This window comes from Delphinapterus leucas, chromosome 2 (genome assembly GCF_059928025.1).
Source record: "Delphinapterus leucas isolate spDelLeu-1000000601 "Yukka" chromosome 2, BTC_Dleu_Yukka2, whole genome shotgun sequence".
In the NCBI taxonomy this organism is placed as follows: Eukaryota; Metazoa; Chordata; class Mammalia; order Artiodactyla; family Monodontidae; genus Delphinapterus; species Delphinapterus leucas.
The window spans coordinates 48,770,936-48,790,729 of record NC_143130.1 but is presented as its reverse complement, the minus strand read 5'-3'; positions in this window follow the sequence as shown (position 1 = coordinate 48,790,729).

Here is a 19,794-nt window from a genome sequence, read left to right as displayed (position 1 = left end):
GGGGACATGGATCAGGTAGAAAATCACCTGGAATCCCAGTTAATCCACAGACCTCAGAGGAGCATGTACGGGGCTAGCGAATTTCACAACCATTGAGAAAGCTATTTTATACACAGGTGGCTGATAGAAACTAACATAGCAACATGATATATGTATAATATACATACCTACAGATTCACACACAAGCATACATTATCCACATCAGATAATAGCATTGGTTTTATGTACAATTATCTAAAAATAGCATTAGAAGCACTATTAGTACAAAGGGAACATTTAAAACACAGACAAAAATAAATACTCTGAATTACAGTTAACTATCATAGCTGTATTGACATTAGTTCCCTAAAACCAACTCTTTCTTATATTTTTAAATTAAGACTGACCCTTTAAAATAAATCCTTTATATATATATATATATATACTTTTTTATATACACATATTTTAAGGGTTTCTTTTAAATAAATATATTATTTTATATATTTATAAATATATATTATTTTATATCTATTATATTTTAAATAAATATTATATATACTTAAATATTCAAGCTGTCTTCACAAACATATGCAGTTTTCTATCTTTGGTAAAATTAGTGGCTTATTAGTCTTTGGCATTATTGCTAATGAAGAAGAGAAAAAGGTAGCAGAAATATCTATGATATTTTGTGTTCAGCTCTTGCTTACTTCCACTTAGAAGCTTATAGAAGATATTTCGGGGGGGAAAAGTGTCACATTCTTGTAACATTGTTTAACTGAAAGCTCCAGTAAACGTGTAATTTTTTTTTCCTCAAAGCAAGTAAATGTTGCTAGAAATGTTTTGGGTTTTAACTTCCTCTGGCAGATACCTGTTTTTCAATTGCTGTGAATCTTCTATTTTCTAATTCTCTCTCTCTCTTTTCTTGATTTGCAGCCAAAGTGCTGATGAAGGTTCTTTGCTTTGTGCAAGGTTTCTTTTTACCTATAAAATGTCACAAAGTTATAATGTAGGAGGACTGTCTACAGGGTAAGATCTGCCCCCTCCCCCATGCGCTAGTCAAACATTGAAGATGGCCAACAGGAACAGAAAAAAAATGCATGCATCGATGAAATGTACACATAAATATGTACCAGCATTTCATCCCTTTTGTGAAAAGTATCCATCTCGCAAAGGTGGTAAGGTTTTTAATAAAAAGAGGAAAATCTTCAGGTAATTTTAAATGCCCTTTAATACCATTAAAGGAAAACTTAATTCCAATCACTGAAATTTATTGAAAATCTCACTTTCTGGGGTAATGGTGATTACTTCTCTATCATGTAACCTGACTGCCCTCTTCTGGATATAAAGAGAAATAGTAACAGCCTGAAACAGTGTGGGGACCTATAAATTGATTACTCTTTCACTGATTATTCCTTTACTGCTAGGAAATCTGTAACAAATAAATTTCTACTTGCATATTAAAAATTGAGCATGACTGTTACTACAAACTAAATAATCTGACTTCCCCGTCACCCGGAATGAGATGCTCCCTAATTTTTTTGGATAGCATTTCTGACTTGTGTACTACTTTATTGTATGTTTGAGACCCTCCTGTTGGACCCAAGTGTTCAAATAAGGCTAAATTGAAAAACAAGGAATTCCTATGATATTTCCACAACTTTTTGAAAAACTGATATTGAAGTGAGCCAAGCTTTCAGAAACCTTGCATTCAGTTTATAGGAGTGACTTACATTTATTGAAAGTTCTCAAAGTAGCTTGTCAATAATGAACTAGATCACATTTTAGAAATTTAAAAAGTGAAATAAAACTTTTCACAAATAAAATAAAAACATAAAAAAATAACTTATGCTATGTCATAATTAAGTAGGACTTCGCTTGGTATTTGGTAGAAGAATTATCAGCTGAATAACCCTAGGTCTGTTCATTTCTTCCCTTTGTGTTAGGTGATACAACCTTACATATCAGTATCATAATTAAAGAGCTTTACGTTTCTCTCTTTTTTGCCATTTTACATTTGAAAAATGGTGTAACAAATTCAGGTTGACTGATAATTCTGGATAGAGAGTCATTAAATTCCAACAGAAAGAAAATTTTACCCTCAATTATAATTGTGATACTACGTCAAACAGATAGAGGAAATCCTAATTCTGAGCTCTATTAAAATGCACTTATTTCAATTTCCAGTTGCTATGTATGTCCTATTAGCAGCCTGACATTTTGAGTAGCACACTAATTCATATGAAGTGGGTTCTAAATGAAAGCTTTCAAGTCAACCTTTATGGAACACTGAATATGTGATAAGCCCAGAATTAGCAAGAGAATGAGGTGATACTTTTTCACCAAGCGAGCTTCTTGTATGAAGGAGCAAACCCCGAACACTCCAAATTATAAAATGTTTTCATTTCAAGGGCCTTGCTCATAAGTAAAGTGCAAGCTGATTTCATCATACTTTTCTCTTGGTATAATTCTAGTCTGCAGTTAGAAAATTAAAGGTCAGAGGTTAAGTGCGTGTCTTACCAGGTAGGTCGCGGCTGGATCTTCACCTGTCACGCACCGGAGCTGCAGACAAATTCCAAAACATCAGGCAAAGTGGGCAAAGCTTATGTAGGTCAAGGTTAGCAAGAGAAGAGAAATAAGGATCCGCTGATTGTCTAATTATCCTCTAGAAAGGCTGTCGGACCTGTAGTGGGGTTCTGTGTTTGAATGGAGAGACCCCTCCTTTTTGTGGGTCTCTTCTGAGAGGACAAGTGTAAGAGGCGTTGGAGAGGGGCAGGTGGGCTGTTCATCCCCAGGTCGACTGGCTCTAAGATACACATACTTTGTTTGCCGTTGTCAGGGAACACTTGCTGTGCACACATGGAAAACTTGGGCGGAAGGATATCACAGTCTCCCTGCTGGAGGGAAGATCCACGACTGGCTGGGTGACCGCGAGCGGCTGTTTTCAGCCAGCGTGTTGTCCGGACACCCCAGAATGTATTCCCAAGATCACATTTGGCCAATCCTGCTCAGGCACCTCATTGTATTAATAAAAGAACACTAGACTAGGAGTCAGCTTCTTCCCAAGCTCTGCCATCTTGTGATCACCATTTCCATCATGGGACCATGTTCCCTATACCTCAGTTTACTCTTCTATAAAATAAGGAGCCTGGATCCGAAGCTCCCTAAAACACCTTCTCGGTCCTAATCCATATATTCTTACGAAGTCACTTTTTTCCATTAAACTACATTGGTAGATTGGGTATCCAGTTACCACCATGAGCAAAGGACACCAGTTAATTATAAGACAAAAATATAGTTTTATGAAAATTTTATATCAATTTTTCTCCTCTGATACTAGATCAAACAACATGAGTGTAAACCGTGCTTTTATGGCTTGCTCACTCATGTAATAAATCTGGCAATACCTGAGACTCTCTCTCTCTTTTCAAGTTAATAAGGTCACTGGTTTCTCTTCCTACAGAAATCCTCTTCTATCCAGAACCAAGAGAAAAGTCATCGTGGTCCAGGGTTTCGGGGGAGAAATGGAGAGACCTGATGGCATCTTTAGAGAGAACGTTCATGATGCAGCAGGGATATTTGGTCCTCTGGTCTGGGGAGGATGCTAGGGTGGAATAGATGCTGAATCCTCTGGAAGGAGTCCTGTCAGGTGTAGTTTCCTCCTGTTCTGCTGGACAAAGAATTGTGACGATAGAGGCTGCAGGCTCAGCTGTCAGCTGTTTGTGCCGAGGAAAACTCCCCAAGCAATGACAGATGTGGGGAAATAGGACCAGAGATAGGGAAGCAGAGAAAGTGAGAAATCAATAAAGATAAAGGATAATGTAAACCAAATAGTCAGGCCCGCCTTGACTTCCAAGCAACACACCCATCACCCTTTAAAATACTTGCCTTCATCCACTTGAATCCAGGTGACTCCCTTGATGGAATTACAAGAAAATGTACTAGAATCCCTTACTATTCTGTGTGGGCAGATATTTTTGCCTCCTTTGTTCTTTGCTAGACCTGCAGAAGCTGGAACAGTGCTTGGCACCTAGTTGGAATGCATTACAGATTTGGGGAAGAGGTAGAGGTGGTGGAGGTGAAGGGAGAGTTGGTAGTGGAGGTCTTGATGGTGATGGAGGGGAAGCTGATAAAGGTGAAGGTGATGGAAATGTAGGTGATGGTTGTGGAGGTGGTGAGAGAGGTAGAGCTGGAGATGGAGGAAGCTGTGGAGGGGAGGTAGTGGTGGAGGTGATGGAAGTGATGCCGGAGGTGATGTAGGTGGTCCTGCAGGTGATGGAGGTGGTCCTGGAGGTGATGGAGGTGGTCCTGGAGGTGATGGAGGTGGTCCTGGAGGTGATGGAGGTGGTCCTGGAGGTGATGGAGGTGGTCCTGCAGGTGATGGAGGTGGGCGTGGAGGTGATGGAGGTGGGCATGTAGGTGGTGAAGTTGGAGGTACGGTGGTGGCCATCATGGACTGTGAGAACTTTCTGAGATGGATTTTGTTGACTCAAAAGCAAAGGGGTCAAAAGAAATGCAGATACCCGGAGAGACGGAGACAGAACACCTCCTGTGAGGCAGCTTGAGTTCCTGCTTCCAGCTGAGTTTACAGACGGAGGACTTCTTCAGGTTTGAATAACAAGAGTCAATTAAAACCCCTTTATTTTCTTATGTAAGTCTGAATCCCTGAAAGTGCATCACCTGCATGTGAAACCTCAGGCCCTCACCTCCCAAAGCCTCTCAAGCCAGCTCTGGTCCTACTTGAATTCAGTCACCACCATGGCTTGTCACCACCTGGGCACCCTCACTGCAAGGTTCAGACCCTCTGGTAGCTCTGTTGAAGAAGTCCAAAAAACAAATCGAATGCATCCATTTTTCTCCTTAAAGCCTCCCAATGGCTCCCCGGGTACCACAGGCTAAACCCCTGCCTCGTGTCACAGTCGCCCTGCTCTACTCCCTTTCTCTGGTCTAAATCCCCTTCAGAGCCTAATCCACCCACCATGTCCACTTGTGTGCATTTCAGTATATCTGTCACACCATTCCACATTTTCACCTACCCTTTTTGTATCCTTCACTCCTCTCTCTTCCTGAAAAATCTTTGTACTGTCTTTGAAATCCCTTCAAGACCCCTTCAAACCCATTCTTCAAATTCCATCCTTCACACTCACGTTTTCCTCTCACCCCCTTTGAAGACTCCCACCCTGGTACCCTATCTTTTCAGCCTTCATCCAGAGTGGCCCTTCTTGGGGTCCCCTTGACATCTGGGCATATTCCTGCCCCAACACACCTAGCTCTGTGGAATCACTGATGATGCACTATTTGAGAACAGAGCTGACACATGTACCTAGCATGGAGCTGCCACAGTAACCAAGGATGGTTCTTTTTCTTTTCCATCTCACAGTTTGTGCAGGATGGCAAGCTGTATCTGTGCTAGCACATTATCTGAAATAAAGGGAACTTATGAGAAAAATAAATAAATATTGAGAGACCAAAGGAGAATTGTGTCTCTGATCACAGAATACAACAGTGTCCCCTGGAACAGGGGTCCCCAACCCCCGGACCGCAGACTGGTACCGGTCCATGGCTCATTAGGAACCAGGCCGCACAGCAGGAGGTGAGGTGCGGGCAAGGGAGCTAAGTTTCATCTGTCACTCCCCATCGCTCACATTACTGCCTGAACCATTCCCCCACCCTGGTCCATGGAAAAATTGGCTTCCATGAAACCGGTCCCTGGTGCCAAAGAGGTTGGGGACCACTGCCCTGGAAGGAAATATAAATCCACTTCGTACTTAAGAATAAAGAGAAACTAATAGAGACTTCGGAATTTCAGCACAGGGTCGGGGAGGCCATTTAGGTCCTGCAATTTATTGGTTGGTTGTGGAGGTGGGCCTGGAATCACTAGGAGACTTGTTGAGAGTTTCATTTCCTCAACAAGTATACTCTTGTTGTTTAGAAGGCATTTTACTTGTGTGCCTGGGCAGAGTGGTGGCCGTGGAGGATTCCGATGCAACCCTAAAGCCACATTCTTCAGTGCTACCTATAGAGGGACCATGGGAATAAGCAAGAAGTAGGCATTTACCATAGAAGAGACTCATTGTGTTTTCATATTTTCTACATACGTGACTCTGCAGGTATATTTGGAAGGAAAGGGACACTGGGAATATGTGACATGATTCTCTGGTTGCCTGTGTTCCCAAAGCTCTGAATGATGAGGGCTCTGACCTCAAAGGTCACTAAGAAATGGTACTTTCGAGAATGAAGAACTATCACAAAGGCATCCAGGAAGCCCTCTACTATCTGTGTCAATAGACACAATAACAGAACATTTTTTTTTAATAGAGGGAAAAACAGCAGATTTAGATGCCTATAAGGGCCCAGATAATAAGGGGCAGGAAATAAGTGTGTCGTGTCCAATTATACCTCACAGCAGGGACAGAAGCCCTTTTCAAGATGACAAGCTATTTTTCATTTCCCTGAAGCCTTGAGATCAACAAGGTGGTGGGGACTGTGGGAAAGAGGGAAGGAACTGAAACAGCAGAGTCCTCAGTCAAGGCGACTGGGGATGGAGGTTGGAGTGGAGAGAGAGGAAAGAAGACAGTGGTGCTGAGAATCAAGTCTTCAGGCAAGTAGATGTGGGATGGGGTGGGGATTTCATTGCTGGTCTTTTTTGATTTCCTCTCTATTTTCTTCATTGAGATTCTGGGTTCTCTATCAGGCATGAATTAATCAATCCATAAATGTTATTTCTTGTTATTGTTCCTATTATTAAGAAAATATTGTTACTATTATTAAGAAAAGTTTGAAATGCATAGAAAAATATCAAATCACTATGTTGTATAACAAGAACTCATAGCGTTGTAGATCAATTATACTTCAAGCAAACAAACTCATAGAAAAGGAGATCACATGGACTTCTCTGGTGTTGCAGTGGTTAAGAATCCGCCTGCCAATACAGGGGACATGGATGTGAGCCCTGGTCCGGGAAGATCCCACATGCTGCGGAGCAACTAAGCCTATGCGCCACAACTACTGAGCCAGTGCTCTAGAGCCCACGAGCCACAACTAGTGAGCCCACGTGCCACAACTACTGAAGCCTGTGCACCTAGAGCCCGTGCTCTGCAACAAGAGAAGCCGCAACAATGAGAAGCCCGCACACCGCAACGAAGAGTAGCCCCTGCTAGCTGCAGCTAGAAAAAGCCCATGTGCAGCAACAAAGACCCAATGCAACCAAAAATTAATTAACTAATTATTAAAAAAAAAAAAAAATAAAAGGAGATCACATTTGTGGTTACGGGGTGTGTGGGGAGGAGGTTGGGAATTAGATGAAGGTAGTCCAAAGGTACCAACTCCCAGTTATAAGATAAATAAGTACTAGGGATGTAACGTACAATATGATAAATATAATGAACACTGCTGTATGTTATATATGTAAGTCAAGAGAGTAAATCCTAAGAGTTCTGATCACAAAATTTTTTTTCCATTTCTTTAACGTTGTCTTAAAATAAAGAAATTGGGGCAAGTGGAGCTTGTCATAAAGTTTAGACTGGAAAATGGCTTGAGAAGTGAAGACAGAAGATCAACTCTAAATATATGTGTAGCAAAAGAATGAGAAGGATCCAGCAATGCCAAAGACAAAGGGCTGACCTAGCAGGCAAGACGTTTAAAGCCAGCAGAGTTGTTACACACGGTCAAAACATTGGAATACATTCATCTTTCTCTCATGCTGCAGCAATTTGGAAAAATGAGCTCTGACAATGAGCTGTCATACAAATCACATACAAAATTATTGTTATTGGAGATTACAGTTATCAAGGGCTCGTGGGATTAACAAAGAGGGGAGCCAGAGAAACTTCAATCGGAAGAAAAATGATGCTTACTTACGTTATTCCTTTTAGCGTCATTTGAACATTTTTAATTAAATGTAAAATTTTAGAAGAATGGTTTGGTTTGTTGAATAGAAATGGAGTATATGTAAAATTCCGAGCTTTGCGCTAACCCAGAACATTTTTCTAAGCAAAAGGCTGAGGAACCACACATGAAAAACTTCATGAAAATGTCCTGTGAGAGCGATAATGCACGGATATGTGTATGTTGGCCTTTGTTCCTTCATCTTTCATCAAAGAGCTATGCACGCCCTTATCTGTGCCAGGACTCATAACTGGCGCTAAGGAGAGAGGGTTAACCAGACATAATCCCTGCTGTCCTAGAAACTCCAGAAGGAAATGTGTTTATTCCTAAGGGAGAGCTCTGATTGTCTGAGAATGATCATGATTTGTTAGTCCAAGCAGAACTTTCTGCTTGTGTTTTCCCAACAGTCCATGAAAGGTCAGCTAAGCAAACCTGTCCTTCAGAGCCCATCTCATGGAGGCAGGGTCTAGACCCTGCCACATACCATCTCCTGGTTTCCAGGAAGAAAGCCTAGTACTGATGCCTCAAGCTACTTTCTCTTTGTTTCCATATGTTTTCCTAGGGGCTCTCATCACAACACGTTACAAAACCCATATCAACATCATGTCCCATTTGGTCAAAAGACATTTCCAATCCAGTGCTTCCTAACCCCTTTTAGGGGAAGTATTACATGCAAGTTAACATTACCATGCCCTGACAGATCAAATGAGGAGATCCAGCCAGAAAGCACTGAAAGTTCATGACAAACCAGGTCACTTTCTATTATATTTACATTTCTATAATAGGGTCCTTTAAGGACTCCTCTTAAAGATGGTTTACAATATCTCACGTCAGCATTTTTCTCAAATTCCACTCCACTCGTATCAGGATTATCATGTGCATGGTTGAGTGGACCCTGCTCAGTTACATACAGCAGGATGGCAAGTAGTTGTAGGTGGGTGCAGGGAAGACCAAGGCATAGAACCAGACCCACCTAGAAGAACAGCACAGGAGCTGAGGGTACAGAAACGTGATATCTCATGAAGGAGGCCAATAGACCCATAGGGAGGCAAACCAGAGTGAAGATTAGACAAGTAGGTAGACGATCTTCCCCCTCAACCAGTAAGATTTGGCTCAGCAGCTGGGTCCTATAATTTGAGAGAAAGCCTAGAAAACCGCAGAGAGCGACAAAAGTTTGAAGAGGAATATTTGGAAATAGGTATATCAGTGGATTCCACCTTAGAAAAAAACCTTTTTTCCATCATAGGAAGCAGGACTCACAATATAGAAGAGGTGAGCAAGGACCACCTGGGCTCAGTCACTGGAAAAGTACTCATTGTCCAAATGGGCCATCAAAGACCTGGGAGAGGAAAGCTGAGTACCAGGGATCAAAAAGGAAGCCAGTGGTCAGAGCAGGGCACGGTGAGGGCAGCATTGTGTGACGGCCCAGGAAGTGAGGTCCAGCCATCAAGACACCGTGCTGTGTGTCTGCATGTGTATGTGATGGTGAGGACATGACAGTGAAGTCACTTAAATACCCACTGCCATGGGCGACGATTCATCGGGAGCTGGGGTGAGGCTGAGCTTGGAGGTGGCAATTTCACTGTCATAGCCTTCCATGGACAGAGTGGAAGGAATCTGACAGACTTAACTCTCCTTTGGTTCACCCCAAGCTCTGCACTAGTTATCTCCAATCCCTCTACCAACTGCCAAAGTAAACTTTTTTCTTAAAGGGTCAGAATCCTCTTTAGCCCCTGGCTCCCTCTTGAGTAACATTGGGTGCAAACATCTTTCGCTCTTAAAGGTTCAAAAATGATCTGTGTTCAGTCAGCCTATCTTTTTTACTGAGCAAATGGACACCTCTCTTATTGGTTGTTCTCAATTTTCTTTAGCTTTTGGTCAAGCTCAGTTCCTTCACGCAGGAAGTGTTGATTGAATCCTATTCTGTGCCCTACACTGTCCTAAGTGCCACAGTCTTCTGCCCTTGTGCAGTTTCCAGGTTAGAAGAAAAAATAAATAAATAAATGGGTGGTTCCGATTTAGTGTGACAGTGTGTGGGGGACAGTCCCCTCTGGAGTCTTAGAAGAAACTTGTTCAGGGACAGCTTTCCAGAAGGATTCAGAACAAACAGAGAGATTTGCAGGTGCAGTGACCTTATCGTGGAAGGGCCCGCTGCCTCCATGGAACCATGAACTATTTGAGAAGTGGATTTTCTATTCTTTCAATGTGATAATACTTAATAGGAAATCATCAAGAGCATAATAGGATGTAGAAGTCTCACGTTACCTGATATACGTAAAAGAAAAATCTGATTAATGTTCCGATATTTGTAACTACTATGAACAAAGCTCTCAGAAGAAGAGATGTAAGAGTTTGCAATTATTTAGGCTAAGAGGGTGATTCCCTAGGAGTGCCAGTTAGATAAAAAATTTTACTGTACTCATAAAATCTATGTCGAACTTAATGCAGTCAAGTGGTGAGAGAATTGGATCAGAAGTTAGGATTCTCTATTTGCCTTTTCCAGTTTTGTTCCTAAACACCCCTCTACTAATGACAAATCGTGTCTGTGGCTTCCATGTCCTCATTTCTAAAACGAAGGAAATGAACCAAGTTCCCTACTAGTTATAAAGAACTGTGATCCTGCCCTAAAATTATTCTGAGAATGATGTTATAATCATTTATTACAATCTATGAAAAAGATGACTTAGAACATAACGTTCTTTTTGAGTAACTCAGTTCAAGACAATAGACAGGACGTAATAAATTATCTGCCTTAGGGTAAAAATAAACTCCAGCCAAATGTATGTGCTTAATACCTGGGTAAAAGTACTTAAAGTTATTTTGTCTATTTAGGCTAAATAAATAATGACTGGGCTTATACAAGCAAGCATGTTAAAATCATACGCTGTGTAGTCCGCCTGTCACTTCATGGGTAAAACAGACACGTGTTAAAAAGGCAACTCTATAGATTGCTTTGAGGAACAAGAATGAAAGTTTCCTCTGGCCAAAAAAGGTCTCTCCCACTGCCCTACTATAGTCCCTGAAATCCTCACCATGGTTTCTTGGGGATTAAAGATAAATTCCAAACTCTTTATCTTTCTTCACTCTCTGAGCCTCACAGGACCATGAAGATTAACTAAAAGACGTTATGGAAATGTGACTGGCACGCAATAGTCAATCAATAAGCATGAGTTTCATGTCCCCTTTCTTTCTGTGGCATTTAGCCCCCTCCACAGACAGCCCTTTCCCTTGCTCTCTCTCCCCGAGCCCGGTAGGTGTGGCGCTGTTTCTAAACCCTTAAGGATGCTATTTCCTCCACCTGGAATGTTCTTCTCCCTTCTCTGTGTTCATCCAAGTCCAGTTTGCGTCAGTCAGTCAGTCAGTCAAGGCTCTCAGCTGCAAGCAAAAAAGCCTATTCTGTCTCTCTTGAGCTAAAAGAGAAAGGATCTCAGGGGCTCTCGTACTGATGAGGGGCCGGAAACCTGGCCATGGAAAATGAGATAGAAACCAGGGATCTCCAGAGGACCCAGGGCCACACCACAGGAACCATCTGGTCTGCACACCTCCAACACAGCTGTGACCTCTCTGATCTCCAAGTGACCCTGTCTTTGGGCACTAACTCCACAGTCAGAGCCCACAGGTCGTGCATCTGTTTGGCGAGACTTACGTCACGAGCTGGCCTTCTGGCTGCACCTAGTCAAGGTGAGGTGGGAGATGAGCCCTTAGCTCTAGCAGAGGAAAGTAACGATGAGAAGAGGTGTCGGCATTAGCTTTCCAACAGCAGAGTGTGCTCAAAGAGGAAGCCCACCAAGGTGATCTCAGGGCGAATGCCAAAGAGCCCCGCAACTACCAGTGGTGCCCACAGAGTCCATTCCCCAGAACACTTACCCAAGCCTCTCCCTCATGCAAGGGCTCCCCTAACTGGCTTCTCTTGGCCTCAGCATCACTCCTCTGAGGATCTTCCAGTATCATTTCTGCCACTTATTTCAGGAAAAGCATCACACTACCCCGAACACACCACCTGACTCTTCAGTGTCTCCACAAATAGCTCCTAACTATTTAGTGTTGTCTAACTCTGCCTGTGTTGCCTTCTTGCAAGGAGAAAACCAGGTCTCTCAAGAGGCTCTTTTTGGATGAGGAAGAGAGTGGGCTCATGACAAAACCTGAATTAACAAAGGAAATCAGTAATGTCCAGAGTCTGGTCCTGTCAAGGAGCATGGGCTATAGTGGGGCACGAGGTACCATGAGGTTGTAAGCTCCTGGAGCAAAACCATACCTTGAGTGTGTTTTTCTAGCATTGAGTCTAGAGAATGCTTTGATAGAAAGACCTAAGCCTGACTGTCTCCTGCCTCTACTAGACCTCTGGAAATAAAAAGCAGGTAAACTCCAAACAGAACTTAGCAGAAACCATGCAACCATATTAGGAAGTACCTATCTGGAAAAAAAAAAAAAAGCTAACTCCCTTGGTAAATAAGATGCCCTAAGAAATAAGATTCCCAAAGAAAAAAGTATTCTCTGATCAACTGAAGATTTATTTCAAGCCAAAAGCCAACATCTCCATAAAATTTTAAATCCAACCAAAGATGATTACTGACTCCAGTATCACTCAGCATTAACTTCTTAGCATTAAGCAATATAATAAGAAAATATTTTAAACTATTTTTAAATGATGTGATTGTACACTTACAAAGCTGAAATGATGGTCAGATCAAATGAAGCATAAGATCTACTCCCCACTTTCTCCTATAACTAGTTCCTAAAACTATGTCTGTAAAAATGTTAAACAATAGATTTACATGTTCTAAAGTTTGTTTAATTCCAAGGGAACTTACAGTTTTTTAAATTAATATAAATTCAACTAATTTAAATTATATAAAGTGATATATAGCCATGAATGTTCTAGAATGTATCCATTAAGTGCTTTAAATTCTAAAACACTTTGACATCTATCCAGGTTGTAAAAATTAATTTTCAAAAGGAATTTTTACTCCAAATTATGTTTGCTCGTTTGAAGCAATGTTTTTAATTTCAAGGGACTGATTTTATTTTTGAAAAAGAGGTTTGATTTTTTAATCTATTTTTCCCATTTTCTAATTTGTGATTTTCTACTGTAATTCAGGCATTCTTCAGTTTTTATTCCTGCATCTTTCTAAAAACATGCACTTTTGGGCTTCCCTGGTGACGCAGTGGTTGACACTCCGCCTGCCGATGCAGGGGACACGGGTTCGTGCCCTGGTCCGGGAAGATCACACATGCCGTGGAGCGGCTGGGCCCGTGAGCCATGGCCGCTGAGCCTGCTCGTCTGGAGCCTATGCTCGGCAACAGGAGAGGCCGCAACAGTGAGAGGCCTGCGTACCGCAAAAAACAAAAACAAAAACAAAACAAACAAAAACATGCACTTTCATGCATAAATCATTAGCACTCTAAGCCACATTTGCTATGTCTATTTAGACTTTCAGATATAACCTTATAAACATTTCTACTTGCCCAACTAACAGTTCAGTCTCAGCAATATTGCCATCAGTTTAGGCAAAGGGGTGTTTGTGTAGTTAATTCAATGCATTATTTCATTTTGGCATACAATTTGTAAAAGTAAGGCAGAGTGTAGAACAATGAATTAAATATCAAATGAATTAAAATCAAGAATAATTTAAGAATCTCTGGCCTACCCATACAAAGGAATACTACATGGGCATTAAAACCATGATATCCAAGAGTATCTACTCCCATTTGGAAGTCTTCTTGACACATTTTTAAGAGAAAATGCCAGAATAAAGCTTCACATACATATGACCTTCATTTTGCATACCAGGCTTCTTTTTCTCCCCTCAAATGTGTCTTTCCTGCCTTCCTTACAATAGCTGTACAGACATGTGAACTCTCCAGGTGTGGGTGCAAAGTCTCAGCAGCAGAAGCAGTGTTGTGATTGAAGGAGGTCAGAAAGGAGCCCAGGCAAAGGCACATTTTCATCTAACTTTGCCTGGAGCTGGCCTGCTAAATAAAAAAACACTAATAATAGCAGTAGCTATAGTAGCAGTAGTAGTAAAAACAATAATATATGTAAAAGAATGCAGGTACAATGGGCAACTTTTCACTATAGGCATCATAGAAAAAAGAAGCAAACAAAAACATCTAGAAGAAGTAAGAAGATTAATAATCTATTAACCACGAAGCTACAAAGGTTATTTTGGGAACCAAGGACACATCAGTTGGAATCAGAGGCATTCCTTGACCTTGAAGTCAGGTTAGGAGAAGGATGGCTTGGGGAACACTCACTAAAAAATATTTTGGTGGGTCCCAGGAGTGGGAGTCATGTCAGGTAACTGAGCCGTTCAAAGCAGGAGAAGAAATGGAGCAAGAAAACTGCACTGGTCACTTACAGTAGACTCCCAAAGATCTGAACTTTTCATCTCAAACATTATATCACATAGTTACATATCATTTTTACTGACAAATTAAAAATTTGTTTCCCAGTATCTCTCCAAGGCAGGCAAACTTTTGACAGTTGCTATGTTGACGACAGCATATTTTTTAGCAAACTTGCTCAGTGGAATCTTTGCTTTTAACTTTTCAGCAGTCCTTAACTTCTGTTTACATCATTTCAAATTTCCTAATAAGAGCTAACATTTATTAAGCATGCTACTACGTTCTTTGCACGTGTTATTCCCTTTAATCCTATTGTTAGTATTATTGTTTGGTATTAGTATCATCTCCTGTTCAGCCCTCTTTGCAAGGTCTGGGAGGCCCCCAAGGGATGCCTCACAGGAGCCCACCCATGCCTGTTAGCTGCATTTATAAAGTTCACACTCTATTCTATTCTATCCTGCATGGGCACCCATCTATCACTGTCTATTACCCAAGTTATTGCTTGAAAGAGCATCATGCCTGCTTCTAATGGTGCCACCAAGAGCACCAAGCCCAATGTTTGTCCTGAGAACAGGACTCACAAAGCTGATAATCCTTGAGGTGGCAGATCCAGGTCAGGTCCAGGGCCCAGGCAGGGTGACTGGCCCTCTCACTATCTTCGCGCCATATTTAGTTATGGGACCTGAAGGTTCTCTAGAACAGTCTTAATGCATCGCTCAGGCGAACAGCCGCCAACCTCTCCCCGCAACTTAAACCAAAGGACTCCAAAGGCAGTGGAAGAGAGGATGGAAGCCAATGTCCACCCCACCCTTCCATCCCCTCCCCAGTCTTCTCCACAATCAGTTGCTTTTGTTTGGCCTCTGGGTGACCCTGGCTCTTCCACAGAAACCTTCTCTTTTCCACTTTGAAGCTTTATTTATTTTTTTAAGCCCTCAAGCCATGTCTTCATCTCAGGAAAGGAGTTAGGCTTTGCATTTTTATAACTAAATAGCTCATGTAGGTGTTTTTTTTTTAGGAAAGAATTCTCCCCAGTGGTAAACTCAAGCATGCAAGTCTAAAGAAACAGAAATCTCTCACTGCATTTGCCTGACATTTATGCACATGTGGTGGGTTGTTGTGGTTACGGCTTGGTTTTACTTTCTTCATCTTTTGCCCACTAGGTCTTTGAAACCCATAGTGCTGAGATTCAGCATCAACCCTCCTCTTTCTGAATGACTTCACCAGCTCAGCCCCATCCCAGCTGGCTCCCCTAATGGTCCCAGTATCGTAAAACGCTACCTCCCTGTGTCTCATCACTTCTAGGATTGTCTTGGCCTCTGAAGCAGCTTGCTCAGCCTTTCTGGCCTCTTAAGTAAATGTTCATTGGTCCCCCTGGACTTTAGCTTCTTGAATCGACCTTTACGAAGATGAATACTTCAGCTTCCATTGATCTATGCTCAGCAGATGCCCAGCTACACTCTCTGCAGACTCCCTCTTTACCCCAACCTTCAAGGATTCCAGTTCAGATCAAAAGCTTTGAGGATTCAATTATCCAAGAGTAGAGGATGGGTATTAAGAAGTAGAGGCATCTGCAACGACAGTTCCTGTACAAGTCCACCAGCTGATATCTGTATCCTGGTGATGAGAATGAGCCAGAATCTGGGCAAGCCAAAGAAATACCATGCAAGGGGAGGGGGGCCAGGTGCACATGAGTCTCCATTTACAGGAAAAGTATGTGGACATACAGTATGTCAAGAACGTTATTCCAGTTTATGGAAGTGAGCCTGCCTCCATTCACTTAGACCATAAGCATCTCTTCTCCAATAAATATTAGGCAATGGAATTGTATATTAATCAGGTGTGAGGCTCCTCTTTTCATGGAGCTGAGCATTTATTTAGATGGGAGGTACCCCATATTATGAGACACCTTCAACACTTGTATCCAATAGCAACTTTTTGATCTGTGTAAATATGAAAGCTTTTGATTGACATTTTAAATCTCCAACTATGTGATGTGAAGCACAAAAATAAATAAAGGTGAAGTCCCTAAGGTGAAGCTTTCATAACTAAAAACAAATTGGACTATTTAAAACAGGTTTTAGCCATTACTAAGTAGTCAAATTTTCAAGCAGAAAACATCATGGACTGAGAACTCACAGGATACCCACCAGATAGCACATTGGGTATTGCTTACCTTATCAAAGTTAAATTGGCTTTCATTGAGGATAATTCCCATTTAAATGGGTGACCTAGACAAACTAGTTTAAGATGCTACAAATGAAAATGGAAATAAAACATCTGCTTCTGACTAATTTTCACTCATTATTTTAACTTCAGAAGAGGAAAGGTTAGGAAGTTTTTAGAATCAATTGAATGCCAATTGCTTTGATCATATATGCTATAAGGATCACATGAGCCAATGCGCTGAGTTTTTAAGAGGTTAAATCCCTCCGAGCTTTAAGACAAGTAGAGTACAAACAAGATGGCAAGCTTAAGAGACTGGAGAGTCCAGGTAGAAATGTCTAGAAAGCAAATGATAAATTGGAGAGATGTAATATATTGCAGCAGAAGGAGGGATGAATGTGAGACATAACTCAATGTGGGAGAGAGAACTGAGGAGGAAAAATCTCATTCGTGTCGAATATATCTTCTTTAGAGACTCAGCAGTCATGTTGAAATAAGTGAGTCAATGCAAGAAAGCCTCATTGATTTGGAGGATGCTTGACAAGTACCAGAAGCCAAGGAAATATGGAAGGACAGTGCAATCTAATGATACATACACAGAGAAAGGACAACACTGCTCTGACGAGGTGGGTCATGTCAGACACACTGCTAATTCTTGGTCCTTTTGGCCCAGGTTTCCAAAATTTTCAAGTGACATTTGAAAGTTTGGAACAATATTTATGCTTGTCATCTCAGGAAACGGCAACTGTTTTGTCTGATGTAGTCATTCCACCAGAATAAGATGGAATAGAGCAGAGAATCAGACATATATGGGCTCCAAGCTCAGATCTGCCGGTCTTGTCCATATGACTTTGGGCAACTTACTTAAAGGCTCTAAACAATATTTGTCCCATTCCTTAAAAAGAAACAGGTGTCTGGGAGGAGAGTTTTTCTATGTAAAGTGCATGAAACATAGTAGTTGATCATTAAACATAGCTATTTGCATTATTATTATTAATTATTCTACTAAGAGTTGGGAGATTTTCCAGAGAAGGAACCATGATATTGCCTTGAAGGAAAATATTTAAATGTTGTAGGTATATATGCATCCTTTGAGAGATGTTTCCATTTGAAATGCCCCATATGAAACCCAGCATCCTCTTCCTTCAGAAAAGATTTTCAGATTTAGTCTCTAAAATCTTCTTTTATTCTCTTAATATTTTGCTTCTCCTACTCAACACGCATGTACTTTTTAAAAATATTGATTCACTGATCCACTTTTCTCTTTCATTTTAATTTTATTTCTTTGTAATGTGGTTTTAGAGATTCCACAGGAATCAAGGACGGAACTCTAATGAAATGGCTTTTAAACCCTTCTGGGGTCACACATTACTTTGGAATCTGACAAAAGCTGTGATCCCATACCCCCTACAAAGCAGATATATGCAATACAAACATAATTATACAAGTTCATAGAGCTTCTTGGAGCTCCAGGAAAGCATATTAGGTTAAGGACTATTTAGGAATAAATAGAAATTTTCAGAATTTTCCCCCACCCCCTAAAACAGTAAATTAGGAATTACTCAGTTCTTTATCCCCAAGAAGAATCATTTGTTTTGAAGTTTGGTTCTAAGTTCTGTTCCCTGGATATTCATGAGAAACATAAAGGATTTATAGCCCATATATGATTATGGATAGATTTAATGCAATCAACCTCTAGATATTCACCTTCCATGTAGCCACTTTCAGAAAATTAATTTGCTGGAGAACTCACTTGAATGTCCGTTAGCTCTTCTATTGATACTTTATAAAGGAAAGACATTCACCTCAACCATCCCCAAATTAATGTGGCCCAAGTCCTAAGGAATGAAAATCTTTAAGTGTCAAGCAAAGGGGAACCTCCTCTAATGATTATGATCAAGCTACCATAACTCCATAAACCTACTGAAAGGTTTGGATTCTTCCATTCCTTGGCTACTCTCAAAGTAGTCCTAGAAAACAAAGTAAAGAGAGTGTTGGTAAGATAAACAGAATGCTAAAAAATTGCTTTTTATTTTTCATATATCTAAATGGAAACTATTCTTTTCAGTTACCCTCAATATTTATCCTTAGGGCAATTTAAGAGCTGGAAAGCAAAGCACTGTCAAAATAGCATAAGTAGAATAGGTAGCTGACTGAAACGTTTAACTGCAACTACAGTATTTTACGGGACTACCAAATTTTTTACTAGACACTGGATAAAACCTCAGATAAAACTTTTATGTGATATGTTTCATATTCTCTGTTATTCAAGGTGTTGTTAAAACCTAATTTTTACCAATTATCATTAAATATTTATATGAATTGAAGTCAATTGTCATTTTATTTCACCCTGTAAAAGTTTAATCATTTCTACTTCATATATATATACACACATATATATATATATGTATATATATATATATATATATATATATTTTTTTTTTTTTTGCGGTACGCGGGCCTCTCACTGTTGTGGCCTCTCCCGCCGCGGAGCACAGGCTCCAGACGCGCAGGCCCAGCAGCCATGGCTCACGGGCCCAGCCGCTCCGTGGCATGCGGGATCCTCCCGCACCGGGGCACGAACCCACGTCCACTGCATCGGCAGGCGGACTCTCAACAACTGTGCCATCAGGGAAGCCCTCTACTTCATATTTTTTTAAAAATAATATGCTGGTGTCCAGACAGACTAATTCTTGCCAGCATTTCCATTTCTCTTTCATTGATGCATAGAAAAATTCTGGACATAATTCATCTTATCAAAATTCCATTAAAATTTCATTTATCTTTAATAATTATCAGAATTTGTAATCTACTTATGTTGTTTATAGATCAGTTGGGTACTAACAGTAATGTAGCAATATCCCAGAAAAAAATGTTCTTAATAGTTATGTTCACAGGAAACAAAACATATTAAAATATTTTACATATGCATACATACCATATATATGTATATATGGTTGTAGATATGTATGATAGAGTGATTAGTAACAGATTTTCAAATACATAACTGTATTACACTACATAGCACTTTGTGAAGAAAGAAGAAAATTTGGAATTCAAGAAGTAAAAAGAAAGTCAAAATCATTGAGTTTTTTTAAAGTGTGTTTGTATATTTTTTAAAGTGTGTTCATGAGTTTCAAATGATATTTTGAAATGATATTTTGATTTTGTTGGATGTATTTAAAATTGTGACATAACTATTTTATTTATAAAAATCTGCCAGAAGTCTATAGCTTGAAATTATTTAAACTTATGAGAAAAAGTTTTACATGCCATTATTTGTACTGAGAAAGCACATCGTTTTTGCAAATTATTTTAAAGGCTATGCAAATAAAGAATTCTAAAGACTGCTGCTTTCAATTATTATCTATTCAGTATGTGATAAACATAATGTTAATGATAGGAATAACTCAAATTTTATAT